This window comes from Sus scrofa, chromosome 6 (assembly GCF_000003025.6).
Source record: "Sus scrofa isolate TJ Tabasco breed Duroc chromosome 6, Sscrofa11.1, whole genome shotgun sequence".
Lineage (NCBI taxonomy): Eukaryota > Metazoa > Chordata > Mammalia > Artiodactyla > Suidae > Sus > Sus scrofa.
The window spans coordinates 153,297,115-153,323,187 of NC_010448.4; the positions used below are offsets into that span (position 1 = coordinate 153,297,115).

At 40.1% G+C, this 26,073-nt stretch overlaps 1 long non-coding RNA gene across 4 annotated transcripts in view; it reads left to right on the top strand.

The window, feature by feature from the left end:
- The window catches only part of LOC102165506, a 190,638-nt gene that overhangs the window by 83,863 nt on the left and 80,702 nt on the right, over window positions 1-26,073 (top strand). For all 4 annotated transcript variants that reach the window (XR_002345481.1, XR_002345483.1, XR_002345480.1 and 1 more), the window contains exon 3: window positions 20,220-20,435. This is a non-coding gene — a long non-coding RNA (uncharacterized LOC102165506). The remainder of the gene's footprint in view (window positions 1-20,219; window positions 20,436-26,073) is intronic.

Below are 26,073 nucleotides of genomic sequence, written 5' to 3' on the forward strand. Positions count from 1 at the left end.
GGCAGGTTTCCAGTGAGTTTGGGAGATGGGGCTGATTGAAAGGTCCAGGCAGGCTCTCAGGTCAGAAATTTCAGCTGTTTTCCTGAGGGTGAGTCTGGGCCATCATGGGTCTGTGGAATCTGTCTAGGGGATTATCTGGGAGGGAGGGGACCATAGCATAGGCTCCAGGAGTCAGCAGGGGAGTCCCCTTAGGGTAAAACTCTGAGGGTTTACAGAGAGGATTAGGCCCCCAGGGAGATAACTGGAGAGGTGGAATAGTCCACCCACTGGTCTGGGGGAAGATTTCTGAGGCTGCACTGCCTGGGTTCTCACCTTAGCGCTTCCATTTATTACCCGTGTGACCTTGGTAAGTTACTTAAATCCTCTGGACCTCATGTTCCTTATCTAGGATACTAATAGGATCTAAGTCATAAATATAATTTTTGTTAAGATTAAATCAATGAGAAAGAGAAAAGCAGCTGGACATCTGTGAACTGGCCCAGCACTAATAGCAAGGCCTCCCTCCTGTGTTGCCAGGTGTCAGCCTGGCCCTTGCAGTCAGCCTGGGTTCTCTTGCTGAACATAATCTTACACATGAAACCCAAAAAGGGCTATTTTATATATTTTTTCTAAGCATATACAGAAACAAGGTCACCGTGCCAGCCACAAAAATACCAAACATCCCTATCTCCCAGTAATACAAGTGAGTGATTGCTGACTCTTTGGTTTTTGTTTTGTTTTGCTTTGTTTTTTTGTCTTTTTGCCATTTCTTGGGCCGCTCCTGCGGCATATGGAGGTTCCCAGGCTAGGGGTCGAATCAGAGCTGTAGCGACTGGCTTACCCCAGAGCCACAGCAATGTGGGATCCGAGCCACATCTGCAACCTACACCACAGCTCACGGCAACGCCAGATCGTTAACCCACTGAGCAAGGCCAGGGATCGAACCCCCAACCTCATGGTTCCTAGTCAGATTCGTTAACCACTGAGCCACGACGGGAACTCCTGCTGACTCTTTATAATTACTTCTTTAGCCTCTGTCTCTTCTTCCCTCTTTCTGGATAAGATCTACTAAGTATCAAATCAGAGTTATCTTTGCTTCTTGATGGCACCCAATACAGAGCAAACCCCTGCTTCTTTAAACCCTCTCCAAGATCACCTGACTTCATCTCCTAGAAGCCCACCTCTGCTAAGTTCTGATACTCTCTGCAGAAACGCCCCATGGTTCCCCGTGACGTGCATGCTCCCTTCTCTGCAGTGAATCAGTCAGCTGCAGATTGTTCCTGGTGGTCTTTGGTTGGGTGGCATGGACACAAGTTCATAAATGGAAGCATGGAGACAGTTCCTGGCACAGAATCAGCACCATGTCAGGGATCTAATCATAATTACTGGGTAGGTTACCACTGCAGCCTTGAGGACAGGGATATCTGAGAGCAAAAGCTACAGGACAGAGGCCAAGTGGAATCGTGGATTTATAGCCAGGAGACTTCAATTTAAGTCCCTGTCTACCATTCAAAATAGTAACTAAATTTATTGCGCACTTCAAAAGAGCCAGACACAGAGCTGAGTATTTGACGTGAAGGATCTCGCTTATTCACTGTGTTGCCACAGGCAAGCTGCTTAACCTCTCTGAGGCTTAGTTTCTCCATCTGTAAAAATTGGGGAAAATAAAAATACTTCTAGGTTTGTCATGAGGCTCATGAGACTATGGTTGCTGCAGGCCCTAAATTTTTATTTACATGTGACTTAAATGAACAAAGTCTAGGTTATGGTCCTAAGGCTCTCCAGTTATTCCAACTTGAACCCGAAGGTGGCAAAGGACAGAAAGCGAGGCTGGTTTAAAGTCGTGTTCCTGACATTCCTGCATTTTTTTTTTACCTTCTCACGGAGAAGGCCTGGACTGCACGTCTGAATGGCATTGCCCTACAGGAATGGTGAAAAAGCCTCTGTCAGGAACTCCTTCCTTGGCCTCAAGTTTCCATGGAGGTCCTTTCCCAGGGGGACCAGGAATGATGAACAACAGCTTTTGGCTCCATGTCACTTATCTGAGACCTGGTTTTCTGACAGAATGGGAATAAAGTTAATTCCTACCACATATATTAGTGGTGGGGATCAAATTAAAAGGTGTATATGAGACTGTGTTGTCAGCCACGAAGAGGACATTATCGGTTCCTCCCAGAGAGTGGTCTGTCACTTGGGGACCTGAGTGTCTGCTCTCTAAGGGCTGAGCTATTGGCCAAGGAGCTTGTTCATGTGTCTGTGCATTAACCCCTTTTCGCAAATCCACGGGCATTAGAAAGGTTTCAGAGAGCCCCCACATTGGGCTTATGTAAAATAGATTACTTTCTCTCTTAAAATTCTAAGGGCAAGCAGTCTCGCTTAGTGAGGTGGCTTTACTCCACAAGCCACCCTGGTTTCCTCAAGTTTATTTCTACACCATCTTTTTTTTTTTTTTTTCATTACATTTTCTTTTTTTTTTTCCCCACTGTACAGCATGGTGACCCAGTTACACATACATGTATACATAATTTTTTCTCCCATTGTCGTGTTGTGTTGTAAGTATCTAGACATAGTTCTCAGTGCTACACAGCAGGATCTCATTGTAAATCCATTCCAAGAGCAATACTTTGCATCTGTTAACCCCAAGCTCCCAATCCTTCCCCCTCCCCCTGGGCAACCACAAGTCTATTCTCCAAGTCCATGATTTTCTTTTCTGTGGAAAGGTTCCTTTGTGCTGTATATTAGATACCAGATATGTGATATCATATGGTATTTGTCTTTCTTTTTCTGACTTAATTGACTCGGGAGGAGAGTCTCTAGTTCCATCCATGTTGCCGCAAATGGCATTATTTCGTTCTTTTTTATGGTGAGTAGTATTCCATTGTGCATATATACCACATCTTCCTAATCCAATCATCTGTTAATGGACATTTGGGTTGTTTCCATGTCTTGGCTATTGTGAATAGACCTGCCATGAACATGTGGGTGCATGTGTCTTTATTAAGGAAAGTTTTGTCTGGCTATATGCCCAAAAGTGGGATTGCTGGGTCATATGGTAGTTCTATGTATCGATTTCTAAGGTACCTCCATACTATTCTCCATTGTGGTTGTACCAGCTTACATTCCCACCAAAAGTGCAGGAGGGTTCCCTTTTCTCCACACCCCTTCCAGCACTTGTTATTTGTGGACAGCCATTCTGACTGGAGTGAGGTGGTATCTCATTGCATTTCTCTACTAATCACGGATGTTGAGCATTTTTTCATGTGCTTGTTGGCCATCTGTATATCATCCTTGGAGAAATGTCTATTCAGGACTTTTGCCCATTTTTCAGTTGGATTGTTGGCTTTTTTGCTGTTGAGTTGTATAAGTTGCTTGCATATTCTAGAGATTAAGCTGTTGTCAGTTGCATTGTTTGAAACTCTTTTCTCCCATTCTGTAAGTTGTCTTTTTGTTTTCTTTTTGGTTCCCTTTGTTGTGCAAAAGCTTGTCAGTTTGTTAGGTCCCATTGGTTTATTTTTGCTTTTATTTCTGTTGCTTTGGGAGACTGACCCGAGAAAATATTCATAAGGTTGATGTCAGAAAATGTTTTGCCCATGTTCTCTTCCAGGAGTTTGATGGTGTCTTATCTTATGTTTGAGTCTTTAAGCCATTTTGAGTTCATTTTTTTCATGGTATGAGGGTGTGTTCTAGTTTCATTGATTTGTATGCAGCTGTCCAGGTTTCCCAGCAATTCTTGCTGAAAAGACTGTCTTTTTCCCATTTTATGTTCTTGCCTCCTTCGTCAAAGATTAATTGGCCATAGGTGTCAGGGTTTATTTATGGGCTCTCTATTCTGTTCCATTGATCTGTCTGTCTGTTTTGGTACCAGTACCACACGTCTTGATGACTGTGGCTTTGTAATATTTCTTGACGTCTGGGAGAGTTATGCCTCCTGCTTGGTTTTTGTTTCTCAGGATTGCTTTGGCAATTCTGAGTCTTTTGTGGTTCCATATAAACATTTGGATTGTTTGTTCCAGTTCTATGAAAAATGTCCTGGGTAATTTGATAGGGATTGCATTGAATCTGTAGATTGCTTAGGGTAGTATGACCATTTTTACAATATTAATTTTTCCAATCCAGGAACATGGAATATCTTTCCATTTCTTTACATCTTCTTTAATTTCCTTGATTAATGCTTTATAGTTCTTGGCATATAGGTCCTTTGCCTCCTTGGTCAGGTGTATTCCCAGGTATTTGATTTTTTGGGGTGCAATTTTAAAAGGTATTGTGTTTTTGTATTCCTTTTCTAAAGTTTAATTGTTAGTATATGGAAATGCTACTGATTTCTGAATGTTAATCTTCTATCCTGCTGCTTTGCTGAATTTGTTGATCAGTTCAAGTAGTTTTTGGGTTGAGTCCTTAGGGTTTTCTATATCTAGTATCATGTCATCTGCCTACAGTGACAGTTTCATCTCTTCTCTTCCTATTTGGATGCCTTTTATTTCTTTTGTTTGTCTGATTGCTGTGGCTAGGACTTCCAATACTATGTTGAATAGCAGTGGTGAGAGTGGGCATCCCTGTCTTGTTCCAGATTTTAGTGGAAAGGCTTTCAGCTTTTCTCCATTGAGTATTATATCTGCTGTGGGTTTGTCATAAATTGCTTTGATTGTGTTAAGGAATGTTCCCTCTGTACCCAGTTTGGTGAGAGTTTTTATCATAAATGGATATTGGACTTTGTCAAATGCTTTTTCTGCCTCTATTGAGATGATCGTGTGGTTTTTGACTTTTCTTGTGTTAATGTGGTGTATGACATTGATTGATTTGTGTATGTTGAACCATCCTTGTGAACCTGGGATGAATCCCACCTGGTCATGGTGTATGATCTTTTTGATATGCTGTTGTATTCAGTTGGCTAAAATTTTGTTGAGTATTTTTGTGTCTATATTCATGAAAGATATTAGCCTGTAGTCTTCTTTTTTGGTGGTATCTTTGTCTGGTTTTGGTATGAGGGTTATTGTAGCTTCATAGTATGTCTTTGGGAGTGTTCCTTGTTATTCAACCTTTTGAAAAGGTTTAAGGAGGATGGGCACCTGTTCCTCTTTATATGTTTGGTAGAATTCACCTGTGAAGCCATCTGGTCCCGGACTTTTATTTGTGGGGAGTGTATTTATGACATATTCAATTTCATTTCTAGTGATCGGTCTGTTCAGTTGGTCTGTTTCTTCTTGATTCAGTTTTGGCAGGCTGTAAGACTCTAGAAAGTTGTCCATTTCTTCCAGATTGTCAAATTTGTTGGCATACAGTTGTTCATAGTGTTCTCACATGGTTTTTTGTATTTCTGCAGTATCCATTGTGATTTCTCCTTTTTCATTTCTTATTTTTTTTGAATTTGGGTTCTTTCTCTCCTCTTCTTAGTGTGTCAAGCCAGAGGTTTGTCAGTTTTTTTACCTTTTCAAAGAACCAGCTCTTGGTTTTATTGATTTTTTTCTATTGTTTTTTGAATCTCTATTTTATAGATTTCCTCTTTGATCTTTATGATTTTCTTCCTTCTGCTGACTTTAGGGTTTTTTTGTTCTTCTTTTTCTAATTCATTTAGGTGGTGGGCTAAGTTGTCAATTTGAGATCTTTCTTCTTTTTTGAGAAAGGCCCATATTGCTATGAACTTCCCTCTGAGCACTGCTTTTGTGGCGTCCCATAGATTTTGAGAGGTTATGTCTTCATTATCATTTGTCTTGAGGTATTTTTTAATTTCCTTCTTGATTTCCTCATTAACCCATTGGTTTTTTAGTAGCATGTTGTTTAGTCTCCATGTAGTAGGTTTTTTCTCATTTCCTTTCCTGTGGTTGATTTCTAGTTTCATGCCATTGTGGTCAGAGAGGATACTTGAAATCATTTCTATACTCTTAACTTTGTTGAGGTTAGCTTTGTGCCCCAGTATGTGATCAGTTCTTGAGAATGTTCCATGTGCACTTGAGAAGAGTGTGTATTCTGATTTTTTTGGATGTAATGTCCTGAAAATGCTGATTAAGTCTAACTTTTCTATTGTTTCCTTTAGAATCTCTGTTGCTTTATTGATTTTCTGTCTAGAGGATCTGTCCATTGATGGGAGTGGGGTGTTAAAGTCTCCTACTATGATTGGATTCCCATCAATTTCTCCTTTTATGTCAGTTAATATTTGTTGTATGTACACACCATCTTTAGCATGTCGTCTTTATCTCTAGTAGAGGCTGGGTTGCTCTCTCATCAGCTTTGCAGCATGTAGGGAAGAATAAAGCAAATCCTGCATAAGGAACATTATCTTTGAGGAGACGACCTGGAAGTTCCATGCCTCATTTATCCTCATTCGTGTCCCACTTCAAGGAAGGATGAAAAATATAGTCTCTAGCTAGATGACCATGTGTCCAGATTCAATTGGGAGTTTTAATTCTAAGTTCAAGACCAGGAGCAGCCAAAACAAGAAAAAACATCAGGAAAGTGAATACAGTCATCCCTCAGTACCTGCAGATTCTGCATCTATGGATTCGACCCACCTTTCAAGGATTGAAAATATTTGGGAAAAAATTCCAGGAAGCTCCATATGGCTAAATTTGAATTTGCTATGCATGCAACTATTTCCAATAGTATTTGCATTGTATTAGGTATTATAAGTAATCTAGAGATGATTTAAAGTATACAAGAGGATGTGTGTAGGTTATATGAAAATATTACACCATTTTATATGAAGAATTTGAGCATCTGTGGGTTTTGGTGTTGGAGTTGGTGGGCCTGGAACCAATTCTGTGCAGATATCAAGTGATAATTGTTCTTATCAATTCACCCACTGGGTCACTGAGCCTGAGCCACTGTCTATATTGGGTAATGTATCTGGATGAAAAGCAGAGAGAGGGTCTAGTCATTTGCTTGAATTACCTGTGCCAAAGATCAAATATTTGGAATCAGCCCTGTGAATATTCACATTTTTCAGTTTCCCTCTAGATCTTGGCACTGAGCAAACAGAGCCTTGGCCATGTAACTTATACAGCCCCTTCACTGCTCGCCCCCTGGCAACAGGTGTGTGTGTCTAAACTTACATACATGTACAATATAGATTTACACTTGCATAGGTCTTAATCTTGTACTAGAAGAGGAAAAGTCACACCTAGTTACCACCCTCTTTTCAGCAGGCTCAGGCCATTGTTGAAAAAAACAGTCTTAGGAGCTAGGGCTCTAGGTTCAAGTGCAGCCCATGTCGTTGATTCACAGTGTACCTCTGGGCCAGTTACTCAGTTTCTTTTGACTTCTGTTTCCACATTTGTAAAATGAGTATAAGATTATCTGCCTTCCTAAAATATTATTTAACAATTAATTATAATAGCAGACTTCTTTGCTTGCCGAAATGCTTTAGGTATGGTTGATACATAATAAATAATAATGGTTATTTTATTATTATGAGGCAACTGAGGCTCAGTCAAGTTAACGGCAGACGGGGAATTTCCCATCTCCCTGCTTAATATAACGAAAGATCCTTTTTAAAATTATACCGCTCTCATGTACATTTATTTTTTTGTCCCTTTTTATTATTATGAAAGTATAGTTAATTTACAATGTTACAGCAAAGTGACTCAGTCATACATACATAATATTCTTTTTTTTAATGATTTTTATTTTTTCCATTATAGTTAGTTTACAGTGTTCTCTCAAATTCGTAAAGTACAGCAAAGTGGCCCAGTCTCTCCCTCTTACACACACACATATATACACATTCTTTTTCTCACATTATCCTCCATCATGTTCCATCGCAAGTGACTAGATATCCCAGTACTATACAGCAGGTTCTCATTGCTTATCCACTCCAAATGTAGTGGTTTGCATCTATTAACCCAAGATTCCCAGTCCATCCCACTCTCTCCCCCTCCTACTTGGCAACCAAAAGTCTGTTCTCTAAGTCCATGAGTTTCCTTTTTGTGGAAAGATTCATTTGTGCTGTATTATTAGATTCCAGATATAACTGATATCATATGGTATTTGTCTTTCTCTTTCTGACTTACATCACTCAGTATGAGAGTCTCTAGTTCCATCCATGGTGCTACAAATGGCATTCTTTTGATCTTTTTATGGCTGAATAGTATTCCATTGCGTATATATACCACATCGCCTTGATCCATTCATCTGTTGATGGACATTTAGGTTGTTTCCATGTCTTGGCTACTGTGAATAGTGTTGCAGTGAACATAAGGGTGCATGTATCCTTTTCAAGGAAAGTTTTTGTATTATTTTCCATCATGGTCTGTCCCAGGAGATTGGATATAGTTCCCTGTGCAATACGGTAGGGACTTACTGTTTATGCATTCTAAATTGTGTTTTGAAGTAAACATACATACAGAAAGATGTATAAATCATGTAAGTGTATAGCTCAATGATTTTTCCAAATGAGAAACCTGCCACATGTTATTAGCACTCAGGTCAAGAACCAGAACACCGCTAGTACCCCAGCAGCCCCCTCATTATACTCTCTAGTAACTACTACCTTACATTATACATGAGCTTGCCTTTTTATTTTTATTTTTTTCTTTTTTTGGGGGGTTTCACCTGCAACATATGGAAGTTCCTAGGCTAGGGGTCAAATAGGAGCTGCAGCTGCCAGCCTATGCCACAACCATAGCAACACCAGATCCAAGCTGTGTTTTTAACCTACACCACAACTCATGGCAATGCTGGATCCTTTAGCCCACTGAGCAAAGCCAGGGATTGAACCTGTATCCTCTAGTTGGATCTGTTACCTACTAAGCCACAATGGGAATTCTGCCTTTTTATACTTTATACAGATAAAATCATAGATTGGTATTGTTATGTATGGCTTTTATCACTCTATACAGTGTTTGAAACATTCATCCATATTTTTGTGTGTAGTTTCAGATTGCTTGATCACTTTCATTGCTCTAGAGTTTTCCATTGAATTTACTACAATTTATTGATCTATTCTACTGTTAATGGGCATCCGGGTGGTTCCTGAATTTTGGCTTTTATCAATAACAGTATTATAAAAATTTTTGCATGTGTCTTTAATGAATGCATTTCTGTTCAGTGCATAGATATCATCAGAATTTCTGAAAGTTAGAATTTGTACATATTTGCCTTTTGTAGTTACTCTCAGGCAGTTTTACAAAGCTGGAAACTGAAGAGACTTTGATAGCTCCATCTCTCAATCTCTCACTCACTGGACCTGAAATTCCTGGAATCCAGGAGTTGGATTCTTACTCTTTGGATATAAGGAATCAGTAGTTCTTGGGTAACCCAATGTTTTAGTTATCTACTGCTACACAACAAATCCCTTCCAAACATAGTGGCCTAAACCAAAGATACATATTTAGTATCTCTGATGGTTTTTGTGGGTCAAGAACTGGGGAGTGACTTGGCTTGTGGTTCAAACTTTCAGTCTCTAGTGAGATTGAATCAGATATGGTTGTGGGCTAAAGTCATCTGAAGAGTTGACTGAGGGTAGAACCACTTTTAAGGTGGTTCTCTAATATAACTGGGAAGCTGGTGCTGGCTCTTAATTTTTCTCACAAGTTATTTAATTTACCATCCATCCATTCATCCATACATCCATTTATTATTAAGCATCCAGCAAATGCCAGGTTCTATTGTAGAGGGTGATGAGAGGTAAAAAAAGGAGCAAATGCTCTAACCTGACCTAGGTGATGGCAAAGAGAGAACTAACATTTATTGTGCACCTACTATATTCCAGTAATTTTTGCATTTTCTGTCTTAAATAATTCTCATAACTGCTCTAGATGTTGAGCATTATGGATAAACTTGAGAGTTTAACTGATTTTTTTGTTGTTGTCTTTTTAGGGACATACCTGCGGCATATGGAAATTCCCAGGCTAGGGGATGAATTGGAACTATAGCTGCCGTCCTATACCACAACCACTACAGTGTGGAATCTGAGCCAACCACATATGTGGCCTACATCACAGCTTGAGGCAACTCCAGATCCTTAGCCCACTGAGCAAGGCCAAGGATCAAACACATGTCCTTATGGATACTAGTTAAGTTTGTTACTGCTGAGCCATGACGGGAACTCAAAGAGTTTAACTTATTTACTCCAAGTTGGAGCTGAAAAGTGGTAAAGCTGAATCCTCTGAAGATACAAAGTAGAAAGTGAGTAATGCAAAAGAAAAGTACCCATGTAATACAACAGCAGCTCAGAGAATGGAGCGAGTTCTTTGGCTTAGGGAGGTAAGAGAAGGCTTCATGGAAGAGGTGGCACTTCGGCTGGGTCTTGATTGATGAATAAGAGATGATGAGAAAATGCCATATAGGAGGAGTAAAGAATATTTAAAACAAAGTCATTAAGGTAGGAATATTAATAATGATGATACACACAGAGATGCACAGAGACGAACACATAAAATGTGGCTAGAGAATTGTGCGTAGAGGAAGGAATTGACAGATAGAGGTGAAAAAAATATGTTTGGGCCACATAGGTGTCAGACACATACCATACCAAGTTGTTCACTGATGCAACAGGAAGCCAGAGAAGGCTAGATCATCACTTGTACAACTGAATGTGTGAAACTCTTTCAGACTATGTAGATAATATCTTCTTCAAGGTTATTAATAATTAAATTGTGAATAAACCTTCACACCCAGCAAAAAAATGTAGATTAACAAAGTTAGGTTAGACAAATTACTGACAAAAAAAATGAGAAATGCCATTAATCAGCAACAATCAGGAACTGATGGTGAGGTCTGCTGCTAATTAGTGATGAGAACAGAATGCCTAGAAAAGAGCAGGGCTGGGGCTAGTGAGTATTAGAAAAATCCAAGAATCTCTGAGCTAAGAGCTAGGAGTTGCCTGAAGAATTATTGACTCTAAGAAGAAAACCAAGGCCAGGAAGTAGGAGTGACTTGTTCTTCTAGAGCAAAACTCCTACTAATACGCCTCAGCCTTATGAGAAAAACAGGACATAATCCCTGACCTGGAGAAAACTATGAGAGTGGAGAGTGCTGTGAAAATTATTAGGTGTAAAACATGGTTAGGAGTTGAATTGTATCTTCCCTAAATTCATAAATTGAAATTCTAACCTCTAGAACTTCATTATTAGGCCTTATTTGGAAACAGGGTCAGTGCTGATGAAATTAATTAAGATGGGGTCATATTAGAGTGGAAAGGGCCCTGAATCCAATATGACGGGGATCCTTATTAAAGGGGAGGTTTATACATGCACTCAGGGAAAATGCCATGTGAACATGAAGACGGAGGTAGGGGCAGTGTCTCTACAAAGCAAGAACACCTCAATTTTCCAGAAAACCACTAGGAGCTAAGAGGGCAGCATGGAACAGAATCTCCCTCACAGCTCTCAGCGGAACCAATCCTGTGACATCTTGTCCTTGGACCTCTGACCTCCAGAATTATGGGACCATACATTTCTGTTGTTTAAGCCACCCACTTTATACTGCTTTGTTATGGCAATTCTAGGAAACTAATACAGTTGCTAAAAGAAAGAAAGGTTATATGGGAGCCACAGGAATGCAATGTGATGGAAGGAATAATGTCTTAATGAAATAATAAATCCATACATTCATTCCTTCAAATACTGAATGTCTATGAGGCACCTCAGTTGGCCCTGGAACAGATACATGAAGAATTAGAACACTATTCTTTCTGCCTTTGAGAAGCCCAAAGTGTGGTTTAGTTGGGCTCAAAACAGAAATACATGTTATGGATCCCCAAAGGAATGAGATAGGTGAAGGTTTGGATGCAGGAGGTGACTTCTCAGCCAGGCTTTGAAGGGCGAGTGTGTTTGCTTGCTGGTTGGTTAATGGAGCTAATTATTCCTGTCACTGGAAAGACCTTCCTAAAATTTCCTCCCTGGTCTACTTAGCCATCAGAGAGGCAAAAATTACAGACTTGCTAAGTTTGTTCAATCTAGCATTTCATAAAACAGCCTCGGCAAACCAGGCTAGTTGTCTTATTCCCCTGCCCTAGTTGGCCTGCCTCTAGTAGCAAAAACAGGAACAGGGATGCTGACCTCTGGCTGCTCAGGCCTGAGTCCCCTTGGAGCTTTAGGCTCGTGCAAGAACTGGCTTCAGAAATTCACCCTGGTGGGGGGTCTTCCATCCTGGCTCCCCAGACCTCTCTGCAGTGCTGAAAAGTCAGATTGTGTTATTTATGTATAAAAACAACAACAAAAATAACCTTCTCTTTCCAAATATCCCAGGCACGGGGAGCCAAGCCTTCAGCAGGTCATCAATATGTTGACGTTTTGAAGAACTGTGCTTCCAGATCCTGAAACAGGAGCCAGGTCTGCTGGCCTTGGCCTTGAGAACTCTTGGCTCTCTCATGTTAAGCATCCCCCAGGCTCCCGAATTTGAGCTCCCAGCAGCCACTGCTCTGAATAATGCTGCTAAGAACAGAGCCAGTTGTAGCTGGAGCTACATCTGCCTCTGTGGAATGATGTCAAGTATGCTAGGGCGAAGGCTAGGGGCGTCTCCTGATCCTCATTACCTCCCCACTGGTCAGCCATGCTCTCTGAAATTCCATTAAGGTGACGGAACCAATTCTGTTTGGTTCTGAGGCAGAACAATAAGTCAGGAGAGGACCTGCACACAAACCAATAGTCTCTGCTTGGCTAATCGAATTGGAAAGTCTTTGGGCAGGACATGCATGGTTTTTTGCCCTAGCCCCTAGGACCTGTTAGTATTTATCATGCCTGTTTGCTATGGTTATTACCTGCCTGACCTCTCCAAGCATTTACTTCTGTAAACTTGGCTGATTCATTCATATACATGGTTGGATGAGAAGTACATCAGAACTTCTCCAGTTTGTGCCTTTCTCATCAAGCTTCTGACTTCTGTAATTTCCTGTCCTTGAATGCCCCATCTTCAACTAATTCACCATCTTTACTCATGACACTATCCCTCAAAGGGTTCTCTTTATCGAGTTTCCCAAGTAAGAAAGCTAGCAAGCATCCTTGACCCTCCCCTTTCTAGTACATCAAATCAGTCACCAAGATCTACTAACATTATTTCCTAAAAGTCTCTGTTCCCTCCTCTTCATTCTTTCTGATAATGTCCTAATTCAGGATGATATTGCCTTTTCCTGAACCTAGTACAAAAGCTTCCAAAAGTGTCTCCTTGCTATCAGCTCATCCCTACCCAGTCCATTCTCCACTGAGTAGCTGAAATGACTTTTTAAAAAAATGCAAATCTGTACTCAAAAAACTAGGAATAGAAGGAAACTACCTTAACACAATAAAGACCATATATAGAGGGGAAAAAAGGCAAAAACCTGTAGCTAACATCATACTCAATGGTGGAAACTGAAAGCTTTTCCTCTAAGATCAAGACAGGCAAGGATTCCTGTTTTTGCCATTTTCACTCAACGTAATAGTGGAAATCCTAGCCAGAGTCATTAGGCAAGAAAAAGAAATAAAAGGCATCCAAATTGGAAAGGAAGATGTAAAATTGTCTCTGTTCACAGATGATGTATTCTTATATGTACAGAAGCCTAAAGATTCCACAAAAACTGTTAGAACTAGTAAGTAAATCGGAATTGCAAAATACAAAATCAACATGCAAAATATCAGTTGCATTTCTATATACTAAAAATGAACGATCTGAAAGGAAATTAAGAAAACAATAGCATCAAGGGATTTCCTGTTGTGGCTCAGCAGGTTAAGGACCCAGCATTGTTTCTGCAAGGATTCGGGTTCAACCCCTAGCCTTGCTCAGTGGCTTAAGAATCCAGCATTGACACAAGCTGCTGTGTAAATCACAGATGCAGCTTGAATCCAGCATTGATGTGGCTGTGGCATGGGCTTGCAGCTGTAGCTCCGATTCAGCCCCTAGCCCAGGAACTTCCACATGCTGCAGGTGCAGACATAAAAAGGAAACAATAGCATCAAAAAGAATAAAATACTTAGGAATAAACTTAAGGCAGCAAACAGCCTGTACACTGAAAACTACAAAATGTTGCTGACAGAGATTAAAGAAGATACAAATAATGAAAAGACATCCTATGTTCAGGGAAAGGAAGACTTACTATTGTTAAGATTTTAATATGACCCAAAGCTATCTACAGATTCAGAGTAATTTCTGTTAAAATCCCAATTTTCTTTTGCAGAAATACAAGAGCATATTTTAAAATTTATATGAAATTATAAGGTACCTGGAATTGCCAAATTAATTTTGAAAAAGAAGAACAAGGTTAGAGGTTTAACATTTCATTTCAGAACTTATTGAAAAGCTTTGGTAATCCAAACAGTGAGGTACTGGCATAAAGATAGACATAGAGAGCAAAATAAGAGCCCAGATAGAAACCCTCACATATATAGTAAAATGATTTTCAACTAGCAAGCCAAGCCATTCAATGGAGGAAAAGACAGTTTTTCAACAGATAGTGTTTGAAAACTGGATATGCATGTGGAAAAAAAAAAGAAAAAAGTAGTTGGACCTTTACCTTACACCATAAGCAAAAATGAATTCAAAATGTGTTAAAGATTTAAACATAAGAGTTAACAATATAAAGCTAAGTTTATGTATATACACATACATATATACACACCCACATATAAAATTTGCTTTTATTGATATCTTCTGCTATAGGCACAGTGGCAATCACTTCACACATGTTACTTCCAAACTTTACAGAAATTTCACTTTACAAAAGGGGAAACAGACACCAGAGAAGATAAGAAATTTGCTCGAAAATCAAAACTACTATGAGGTAACACCAGTCAGAATGGCTATCATTAATAAGCCAACAAATAACAAATGCTGGAGAGGGTGTGGAGAAAAGGTACCCTCCTTCACTGTTGGTGGGAATGTAAGCTTGTACAACCACTATGGAAACTGGTATGGAGGTACCTCAGAAAACTAAATATAGAATGACCATATGACCCAGCAATCCCATTCTTGGGCATATACCCAGACAAAACTTTTCTTGGAAAAGATACATGCATCCATATGTTCATTGCAGCACTATTCACAATAGCCAAGGCATGGAAACAACCTAAATGTCCATTGACAGATGAATGGATCAAGAAGATGTGGTGTTTATACACAATGGAATACTACTCAGCCATAAAAGAGATCAAAAGAATGCCATTTGCAGCAACATGGATGGAACTAGAAACTCTCATACTAAGTGAAGTCAGTCAGAAAGAGAAAGACAAATACCATATGATATCACTTATATCTGGAATCTAATAATACAGCACAAATGAATCTTTCCACAGAAAGGAAACTCATGGACTTGAAGAACAGACTTTTGGTTGCCAAGGGGGAGGGGAAAGAAGGGGGATGGCCTGGGAATCTGGGGTTAATAGATGAAAACTATTGCATTTGGAACAGATAAGCAATGAGGTCCTGCTATAAAGCACTGGAAACTATATCTAGTCACTTGTGATGGAGGATAATGTGAGAGAAACTATACACACACACACACACACACACAGTGTATGTGTGTGTGTGTGTGTGTGTGTGTGAGACTGGGCCACTTTGCTATATAGTAGAAAATCGACAGAATGCTGTAAACCAACTGTAACGGAAAAAACAAAAATCATTATAAAAAAAAGAAATTTGCATGAGATCAGTCTGATCTTAAAGTTGATTGTGGGCAGATTCTGACACTTCTCAAAGTCACATCTCTGGCCAACTCAAAGCAAAGCCTTATAAAGGGTACAGGCATTACATCACTGACTAAAGCCATGTGGTCGTACACATTTTTAACCTTTTTGTTGACTCAATTTCCTCATCTCTAATGTGGAGATAACAGTATCTGATCTTTTGCAAGTCATAGCTGGTGAGGACTAATTAAAAGGAAATAGGGGACAAGAAAGGAGAAAGATTTCTGACTTAATTATTCTGGCTCTCTAGGACCATGGAAATATTGGTACATGAAAATTCACAGCAAAGTCAGAAGATAAGTTGTTTGGAGTGGTGGTACCCACTCTGGAAATGGGAGGCAGTAGACATGGAAATAAGAGAGAAGGAGAATCAAAATGAAAGTGAACCCTGTTTCTAAGAAACTGGTGTGAGAAGAGCTTTTGGAAACTTCTTTGTCTTGTTTATTGATGGGAAAGGCATTATAAATATGCATGTCATACAAATTTATCTATAAAAGATAATTCTGAGTAATGTCTGTAGGCAGTGCGATCTAGGAAGAGAGAGGACTCTTCCTTCCTAGAGGTCCAGCTCTGACTGATTTCACAGCTTCATCTCCATGATGACATTTGGGCCTGTCACACAAAGCCTCCAAATCAAACATGAATGTTAACACCTTACTCTTCTGGGGAGAACAGTAAAGAAAATAGTGGTACACATTATTTGAAAAGTCAAAAATACCATTTAGATCCAAGTTAAAGTCACTTCTACTAGATATATGATCCAAACCACTCACTTTTCTAAACCTATTTACTTATCTCTGAAACATATAAATAGAGCCTATATCCTAGAATTGTTAAAGGGGTTAAATGAAATAAAGCTTTGCCCAGTGTCTGGCACATATTAAGGACTCAGTAAGTAGCCATGTTTAGGCTACATACCAACAACAATGATGATAGAAGCATTCCTTTACTGCTGAGAAAGAAAAAAAAAAAGTAAGATCTAGTGGAAATTTTAGTAAAAGAATTCATGGAGTTTTTTTTTTTTTAATCCAGACTTCTTGATCTTCTTAATTATTCTTAATCCTAAGAAATTGCAAGAGAATGGCATGCCTGAGGTATCCTGCTTCTCTGTGAGTTTTCTTTGACTCTCCAAGGTTAGAAGCTTCTTGTCTTCTGTGATTGAACACTCCCAAGACATTGGATCATTTCCTGAACTTCATTTATTTAATAACTAATCTTTTATTGCCTTCCCTCTTTTAAAGCCAGCCAGCCAGTCTCGTTCCCTGCCCCCTCCTCCTCAAGGTCTCACCTCTTTAATCATTTGGATAAAGCTGGGACACACTACAAACCATTTTAATGGGAGGCTGATAAGTGAGGGCCGTTTTTTCTCCCGTCGGCTTCTCAACCTAGCCGTATTTCGGATGATTTCCAATCATCCCAGCACATCACTCATGTCATTCTCCCACAGCCACCTAGTTAATATTCCCCGTCAACAGGTTTCCGTTGGCTCTTTTGTCTGGGAAAGCCTGCAACGCAAGGCTCCAGAACTCCAGAGTAATGAGTCTGAACCTGGAATTTGTGCAAACTAAGCCTCAACTGCAGGATTAACATTTTCCCAAGCTAATATTAATAGCTATCATCTCTGAGCCATACTTCTGTGCCAGGCACTGGGCCAAGCACTGTATCTGTATTATCATGTTTAATCCTCAGAAAGCCTACTAGGGAATGCTCTCATGTCTGTTTTGTGGACAAAGAAATGTAGGCCTAGGACATTTTACTCAAAATTTGGTCCTCTGTCAATAGCATTACCCAGGACCTTGTTAGAAATATAAAATTCTCCAGCTTTGTCACAAACCTAGTGAAAACAAATCTCTGGGAGGTTGTGTTCAGGAATCTGTGCTTTAACAAGCACCATTGGTGATTCCAATGCAGGCTAATGTTTGAGAAGTACTGGACTAGAAAAACTGAGTAACTTGCCAAATTCACAGAGCTAATAAATTGAAGAAAGAGACGTGGAAATCAGAGTCTAGCTGACTCCTTAACCAGAGTCAAGGGGGCTTGCAAGTGAGATAGTTTGCAAAGTTTTAGGATTTGAAGTAAAATTGCCTTGCACTGTAAGGGCATACATTATTTCATGTAATAAGATGCGCAGAAGTAGCTCAGTTCCAGGTTTGGCTTAATTCAGCAGCTCAGTGGCTTTAGGGCTCCAACCCCACAGCATCTTCCATTCTCTTGGCTTTCTCTTTATGGTCACAAGAAGGCTGCAGAAGTTTCGGGCATCACATTTTGTTTCTCAGTGCTTAGATGTCTGGGAGTGAAAGCAGAAGGAAAGGACCTGTCTCTTCTTTGTGCTTTCTCCTAAAGACCTCCTCTCATGCATTACTGTTCAGAATTTCATCACATGCTCATTCCCAAACCAATCACTGGGAAGAATAATGGAATAACATGATTGGAAAAGACTAATTCAGATTTACCTCCCTTGAAGCACATAGATGTCTGAATGCACACAGTGGATGGAAGTGCTAGATCAAAACAATAGGAACAAATTTTGAAATTTTCAAATTTCAAAAATTGAAATAGACGTAAGTTTGGATTCAGAGAATAGCATCACGTGGTAAGAATCCAGATAGAAAAATTAAGAGTTTATGCCCTAGGAAATTCAGAGCCTGATAATTTTTGAGCAGGAGAGAGGGATATGTAAGGACATCCTGGGGAAGAGTCTGCTGGTGGTGTGAAGGCGAGATGGGCCCTAGACTCAGGAGAGGAGAAGATGCAAGGCCGTGGGAGAAGACCAGATGTTGCGGTAGCCTTGGTAGAGCTTGCCAAGGGCTTGGTCTAGGTAGGTGGCATGGGTAAGAAGGGTGACTGAAGACAAGAGTCACTTGGAAGGCAAGTTGGCAAGAGTCGGTGACCGATTGGCCATGGGGAGATAACGAAGGGGACAAGTCAGGGGTTACATGCTGTCTTCATTTCTGTGACCAGCTGTTTTCCTGCTCCTCTGGGGCCATGATTGAAAGAAAAGTGCTAACTCCTGCAAAAGGCATTTAGGAAAGTCAAATGAAAACTGTTGGATGTATCATGGCTTGAATAAGGTTATATGTTTAAATTCTTAAATTCAATGCTTGGTTCTATGATGTAATAATAGTAATGGTTTCATTTATTGCCAGCCTATTATGTCTTGCTATTTCATTTACTTATTTAATTTTATTTCTATTATTGAAAGTTTCAAACACATAAAGAAGTAGGGAGAATAGTATAATGAACCTGCATGTAACTATTCACCAAATCCTAGCCAATCAATCTTATTTCCTCTTATCCCTCACTCACTCTTCCCCAATGCCTCCCACTTAGGTTATTATTTTTTTGAATAACAACTTTACTGAGACATAATTCATACACCATACAATTTACCTATTTAAAGTGTATAATGCAATAGTTTATAGTATATTCATAGAGCTGTGCAACCATCACCACAATCAATTTTGAACATTTCATCACCCCGAAAGAGAAAGCTCATGCTCTTTAGCTATTACCCCCTGTTCCTGCATTCTTCTTCCCCCAGTCTTAAGCAACCACTAATCTTTCTGTCACTATAGATTTTCCTATTATAGATATTTTTTTATATACACAGAATCATGCAGTATGTAGTCTTTTGTGACTGGCTTCTTTCACTTAACATAATGTTTTCGAGGTTCATCCATCTTGTAGGCTCTATCAGCACTTCATTTCTTTATACTACCAGATAATACCCCATTGTATGGATATACTATGTTTTATATACCCATTCAGCAGTCAATGGACATCAAATTCCACTTTTTGGCTGTTATGAATAATACTATTATGAACATTTGTGTATAAAAACATTCATATACAAGTAGACATATATTTTCATTTCTCTTCGGTATATACCTAAGAGAATCATTTCAGGGTTGTATGGTAACATATATTGAACCTTTTAAGAAACTGCCAGACTGGTTTCCTCAGTGGTTGCACTATTTTATATTCCCACTGGCAGTGTAAAAGGATTCTAATTTCTCCACATCTTCCCCAAGGCTTTTTATTATTTTTATTGACCTATTTTAATTTTTGAATTTTAAATTAAATTTTAAAATTTTAAGGACTTCATTTTTAGAGCAGCTTTAGGTTCTGAATATTGAGAGGAAAATATAATTTCCCATATTATCCCCACCCCCAGATATGTATAAATCCCCTATGATTAACCTCCACTACCAAAATGGTACATATGCTGCAATTGATAAGCCTATATTGATGCATAATAATCACTCAAATTCCAGTTTACCTTAGGATTCATTCTTGGTGTTGTATATTCTGTGAGTTTGGACAAATGTAAAGTGATATATATCCATCATTATAGTATCATACAAAGTATTTTTACTGCCCTAATTATAATTCTGTCCTTGTTTTTTTTTTTAGCATTTCCTTGATTGCTAAGGATGTTAAGCATTTTTTCATGTGCTTGTTGGCCCTTTATACCATAGATCCCTTCTTATCCTCAGTTTCACTTTCTGCGGTTTTGGTTACCCATAGTCAACCATGATCTGAAGATACTGAATGGGAAATTCCAGAAATAAACAGTTCATAAATTTTAAATTGTACATTGTTCTGAGCACCACGATGACGTCTCAGGCAGCCCTGTTTCTTCCCACCCAGGATCACCAACCTCCCATGTCGTCTGCTCCTGACATCCAAGCATCACCATCATCATGGCTCAGTGATCCACGATCACCTGAGACGGAAGATCCTCCTTCTGACTATCATCGGAAGGCCTACAGTAACCTAACCCTACGTCACAATGGCCACGTCACTCTCCTCACTTCATCTCATCTTGCAAGCATTTTATCATCTCACGTCATCACAAGAAGAAGGGTGAGTACAGTACAATAATGTTGAGAGGGAGCCAGAGAGAGAGAGAGCCCACGTTCACATAACTTTTCTTATGGTACATTGTTATAATTGTTTTATGTTATTGTTTGTTATTGTTAATTTCTTACTGTGCCTAATTTATAAATTAAACTTTATCATAACTGTACATGTGTAAGAAAAACATAGTATGCATAGTGTTCAGTACTATCTGTGATTTCAGGTATCCATTGTGGGTCTTGGATGGTATCCTCAATGAATAAGGGGGGACTGCTTAGAGAAATATCTATTCAGATCCCCATTTCCCCATTTTTTTTTACATGTGTACATTCTTTTTTCTCACATTATCATGTTCCATCATAAGTGACTAGACATAGTTCCCAGTGCTACACAGCAGGCTCTCATTGCTAATCCATTCCAAAGGCAATAGTCTGCATCTATTAACCCCAAGCTCCTAATCCATCCCACTCCCTCCTCCTCCCCCTTGGCAACCACAAGTCTGTTCTCCAAGTCCCTGATTTTCCTTTCTGTGGAAAGGTTCATTTGTGCCATATATTAGATTCCAGATGTAAGTGCTATCACATGGTATTTGTTTTTCTCTTTCTGACTTACTTCACTCAGTATGAGAGTCTCTAGTTCCATCCATGTTGCTGCAAATGGCATTATTTTGTTGTTTTTTATGACTGAGTAGTATTCTATTGTGTATATATTACCACATCCTCCTAATCCATTTGCCCATTTTGTAATTGGGTTATTTGTCTTTTTATTATTGAAATGCAAAAATTCTTTATATATCCAGATATATAATTTGTAATTATTTTCTCCCATTCCCAAGTTCATGTAGCTCCTTAAGTTCCAGAACCATATACAAAGGCCATGCCCTTGCTATTACACCATCATCCACTGTGGCCAAAGCACAGTGAAATGTAGTCATAGAGAGGGCAGCCTGACCCAGGCAACCGTTGACTTCAGTTCTTTAAAGGTATCACTTAACTTGTTTACTTTCTGCACTGTCACCACCATCATCTGTATTTGGCCTTCATCTGGCATCCTACCCATTAGGAGAAAGGAAGACAGCTCTGTAAAGACTCATAGATTGCCTTCTCAGAACTCAAGGCGCACGTAAGGTAGAAAAACCAAAAGCTCAAGGTGAGGAGATTGAATCTGCATCAATCTGAGAGGTAACACTGTCCATTCGGAAGTGATTAGCAAGTTGAACAATCTGAACTTTCAAACGGGAAGTGAAATTTTGTGTACTAGATGGACGGCTTCTAGTAAAAATCTTAGCATTGAAGGACACTTTTTTTTTTTTTTTTGGTATTGAGCTGCAGAAGGTGTTTATCAATTTTGGAGATTAATCCCTTGTCAGTCGATTCATTTGCAAAGATTTTCTCCCATTCTGTGAGTTGTCTTTTCGTTTTGTTTAGGGTTTCCTTTGCTGTGCAGAAACTTTTAAGTTTAATTAAGTCCCATTTGTTTATTTTTGTTTTTACTGTCATTACTCTAAGAGGTGGATCTGAGAAGATGTTGCTGTCGTTTATGTCGGAGAGGAAAGTCACCTTTAGGTGGAGTTTGTCTGACCTCTTATTTGGCACATGGAGAAATGTCCACTGACTCCCCCAAGGTCACAGGCTAGTTGGTGGCAGAAAGGGGACTCAAACGCAGGTCCTCTGATTCCATTTTGTGGAATGTCAGAATTTTCTTCTCTTCCTAGAGCCTACCAGACATGAAGTACCAGATAACCTGTCCTCACCAAATGAAGGGTATTTAATAATCTCATGAGACTCTAAAAGAATTATAGGAAGGTGGAAAGGGGAAGGGATTGTTCTGAACCTGTCCATGGAAAACAGGAAATTTCAAAGATCTATAAGGTAACAACAATCCAACTTCTGCATCAAAGGAAAGATCTATGATCCAGGAATTGGAGAGCATCTTGCACATTCTGTCATTTTTGTAAATAAGGCAAAGAAAGAACTGAGCTCAGACTAAACTGCAAGGTACTGCCTAGGGCACAACAAAAGTACTGTGGAGAGAACATGGATTTAAAATAACTGGGGTGAAGAGTTCTCTGGTGGCCTAATGGGTTAAGGATCCAGCATTGTCACTGCTGTGGCTCAGGTTGCTGCTGTGGCATGAGTTCAATCCCTGGCCCGGGAACTTCAACATGCCACAGATGCATCCAAAAAAATAAAATAACTGGGGTGATGACAAGATATTCAGCTTACCCAAGGATGGTTTTATCTATGCCAGAGAGCAGCATCCCATCTAGTTGGGCAGCATAGGGAGGAGAACATCATCAGTGACACAGCCTTCAGGACTGATGCCATGTTATTTTGTACTCAGCCTCTACGCCACCTCCAGCAGAAAGCGATCTTAGGAATGGTTCTGATGGCAGCAGAGTGTAAGTGTCATAACAAAGCTTTAGGATCACTAGACCAGAGTTCAAATTCTGATTCCCCCTTTACTGTCTGGCCATGTGATCTTAGGCAAGTTATGTCACCTTTCCAAGCCCAAGTGTCTTCCTCTGTCCGAGGAAGGATATCGTGAGAATGAACTGAGACTATGGCCCCAGGCACGTAACACAGTTCCTGGGACATGGTGGATGTTTCACTCATGCATTTTTGCACCCTTCCTTAGTCTTTCTCAGCTTCATATGAATTTTGGACCACCCCTCCAGGTGCTCTTTGGATCTCAAGACATATCTCTTTCAATATGAAATTAAAAATTTCATTCTCCTATTAAGAGATGTTTAGAACTATAGGAGAAAAGGCCCTTTTGAGGAACCTGAGGCCAGAGCATTCATGGCAGAGCAGGCATCCGAGCTCTCCATTCAGTACTTCCTCCTTGGCATCATCATAGTGTTCTTGGGATGCTGGTTACCATGACTACCGAGTTATTTCCTCTAGGTCTGACCACCACAACGAACTGAAACACTTGCCAAACTCCCAGCCAAATAAGCTGCAGATGTCCAATTTTAAAAACATCATTCCTGAACAATAATGTTTGGTTTCCCGTCCACCACACAGACCCATCCATAGACATGGACGTAGGGAGAGGTGGCTGTAAGGGGAACCAGGAATAAGACCTGGGATGCAGAAGAGGCCCAGACCTATGTCTGTGACTTCCCCTGGATGAAAAGCAGGAGGCACTCCTTCCCAAAGTGACATTCTAATTCATTTATGGAGTCACTGACTCTGCTCAACTGATCTTTTGACAAGTTCCAAGCAACCACACAGTAACAGTGAAGGACAAAGCTAATGGCTTTTAGAGTCAGACAGGTGTGGGTATCATACATTTGCCTCTGACTAGCTGTGACCTTGACCAAACTGGCTTCTCCGAGGCTCTGTTGCTTCAGATCAAATGAAGATTGTATTGCCTGCTCTATAGAGCTGTCATGGGGTTAAAGCAAAAACCAGGCACAGAGCACAGTGCTTGGACCTAGTAAATCTTTGATGAATGTTAGTTGTAAATTTGTCTTTAAATCATCACACAGTCTAATATTCCCACTCTGCCCTGATACATCAAGACGAATGGTTGCTTTTGAGAAATATGGAATCTCATCCAAACAAAGGGAATCTTACAAATTACTTCAAACAACACTCTCATTTTGTAGAGGAGGAAATTGAGACCCAGAAAGGTGAAGTTCTTTGCCTGAGATCACACAACTAACTAGTCAGCAGCAGAGCTGGGATTTGAATGCCAGAATTCTAACATCCAACCCAGCACTTTTTCCAGCGTCCGATAATGCCTAAGAAAGGGAAGGAGGGAAGAGATTTAGCATTTCTTGAGCATCTGCTATTCACAGACATTCTCCATGAATTGGTTTGTCTAATCCTTACAGCAATAATAGAATGGAATGTACTATTAGTCTTAATAAATGGGCAAACTAGAATATAAGCTTTAAAGAGCAGGGAATATGTCTTTCTTGTTCACTCCTGTATCCTCAGCGGGCAGAATAGTGCTTGGCACATAGTAGGTGCCCAGTACCTATTTACCGGTGAGCAAGATGAAGTAATTTGTCAAAGTCAGAGATAATAAATTGCAGAGCCAGGACTTGAAATAAAATCTGTTGGACTCCAAAGCCCATGCTTTTCCTGAGCTGTCTCTTTTACTTTCTCCCTTAGGGGAACTAAGAGGCGGGAAAGAAGAAAGGAGCAAAGTCCCATTCTTTGAGAAACTTGTAAATTGCAAAGTATTAATCTAGACATAGTTATATATATATTATCTCATGTACTTTTCACAACCACCAAAAACAACTCTTTTCTTTTCTCTTCTTTTTAAACATTGAAGGAACTTGAGAAATAGAAAGCCTCAATGACTTTTTCAAGGGAAAATAATGAGTAGAAAAAACAAGGGCTCTGCCTCCAGTGCCAGACTTTCACCTCCATCCTCGGCTCTTCTCCTAGGATCACAGCTGCTTATAGAACAGGCCCTGAAGGAGGCTGGAAGTGGGCCAGGGATGTATCAGACCCATCACACAAGGAGGACAAGTAGAGTCCCTTTGGGTTTGCCACTGGATTTGGGTCAAAATGCCCAGCTCTGTGGTAACCTTTTATGACCAAAAGCACAAAGCCAGTAAGTTGAGGATGACTGGGTGCTCGGTGGCACTGTTGGGGCTTGCAACAAACCTGGCAGTTACCTGCCTCCTCACTCCTAGTTAAGCTCAATTAAAAAATGCCTTTGTCCCTTAAGACCTCATTAGTTTTTTTGTTTTTTTTTTTCTATTAGCTGAAGCCAAAATCATTTCTTTTTAGGAGTGAAGGAATCATACAGACCATGGCACTTACTGTCTGCTCTCTCACTAACAGGCATGTCTGTATGCTTCCAGAATTCTCAGCATCTGTATTTTTATTGGTGGGAGGTATCTGTTGGCTGAAAGTGTCAGAAAAGAGCTTGAGCTAGCTTCTGTGAATGAGGGGAAATTGTTACAGGAATAAAAGGCATCTCTTGGAACCCGAGTACAGGGATTTAGCTGAGCCTGGCAGTGGAATGGGACGAGGACCTCAAAAGCATTTGGGACTCTGTTTCTCTCTAAGGCCCTCTGCTCTTCTCTCTTCTCTTCTCTTCCCTTCCCCTTTCTCTTTCCCCCTCCCTGCTGCCTCCCTTCCCCTCCTCCTCCCCTCCCTCGTTTCTCCCCCTCCTCACTCTCCTCCCCCTCCCCTCCTCTACCTTTTTCTTCTTCCGCTTCTTCCTCACTTAGTATCTACAGTTATATGAAACTGATTCAATCACTAGAAAAGAGACTGAATCTCAGGGCCCACTTCACATTTCTTGGAGAGCAGATGTGATTAGTCACAGTTCAGTCTTGTGGCCAGTGCTGCAACAATCAACTCTGACCAGGAGGAAGGATCAGAGGGTATGGATTTGACTTCTGGCGCTGATCCCTGTGTACCATGTAAATGATGGAGCCAGAAAGTTCTGACAGTAAATGACTGGGGAGACAACCCAAAGCTGTCTGTTGTAAAGTCCCATCTCTCTCTTCCTGAGACATTAACTGCTGGTTTTAGTTACCATCAAGGCCAAATGGCAGCCCTGCCCCTATTGCAGTTTGGTCTTTTATTAACGTAATATTCAACAGGTTCTATTCCAGGCAGTGGGCTTAGAGCAGTGACCAAATCTGGTTAAGTCATTGCCCTCAGAGTCT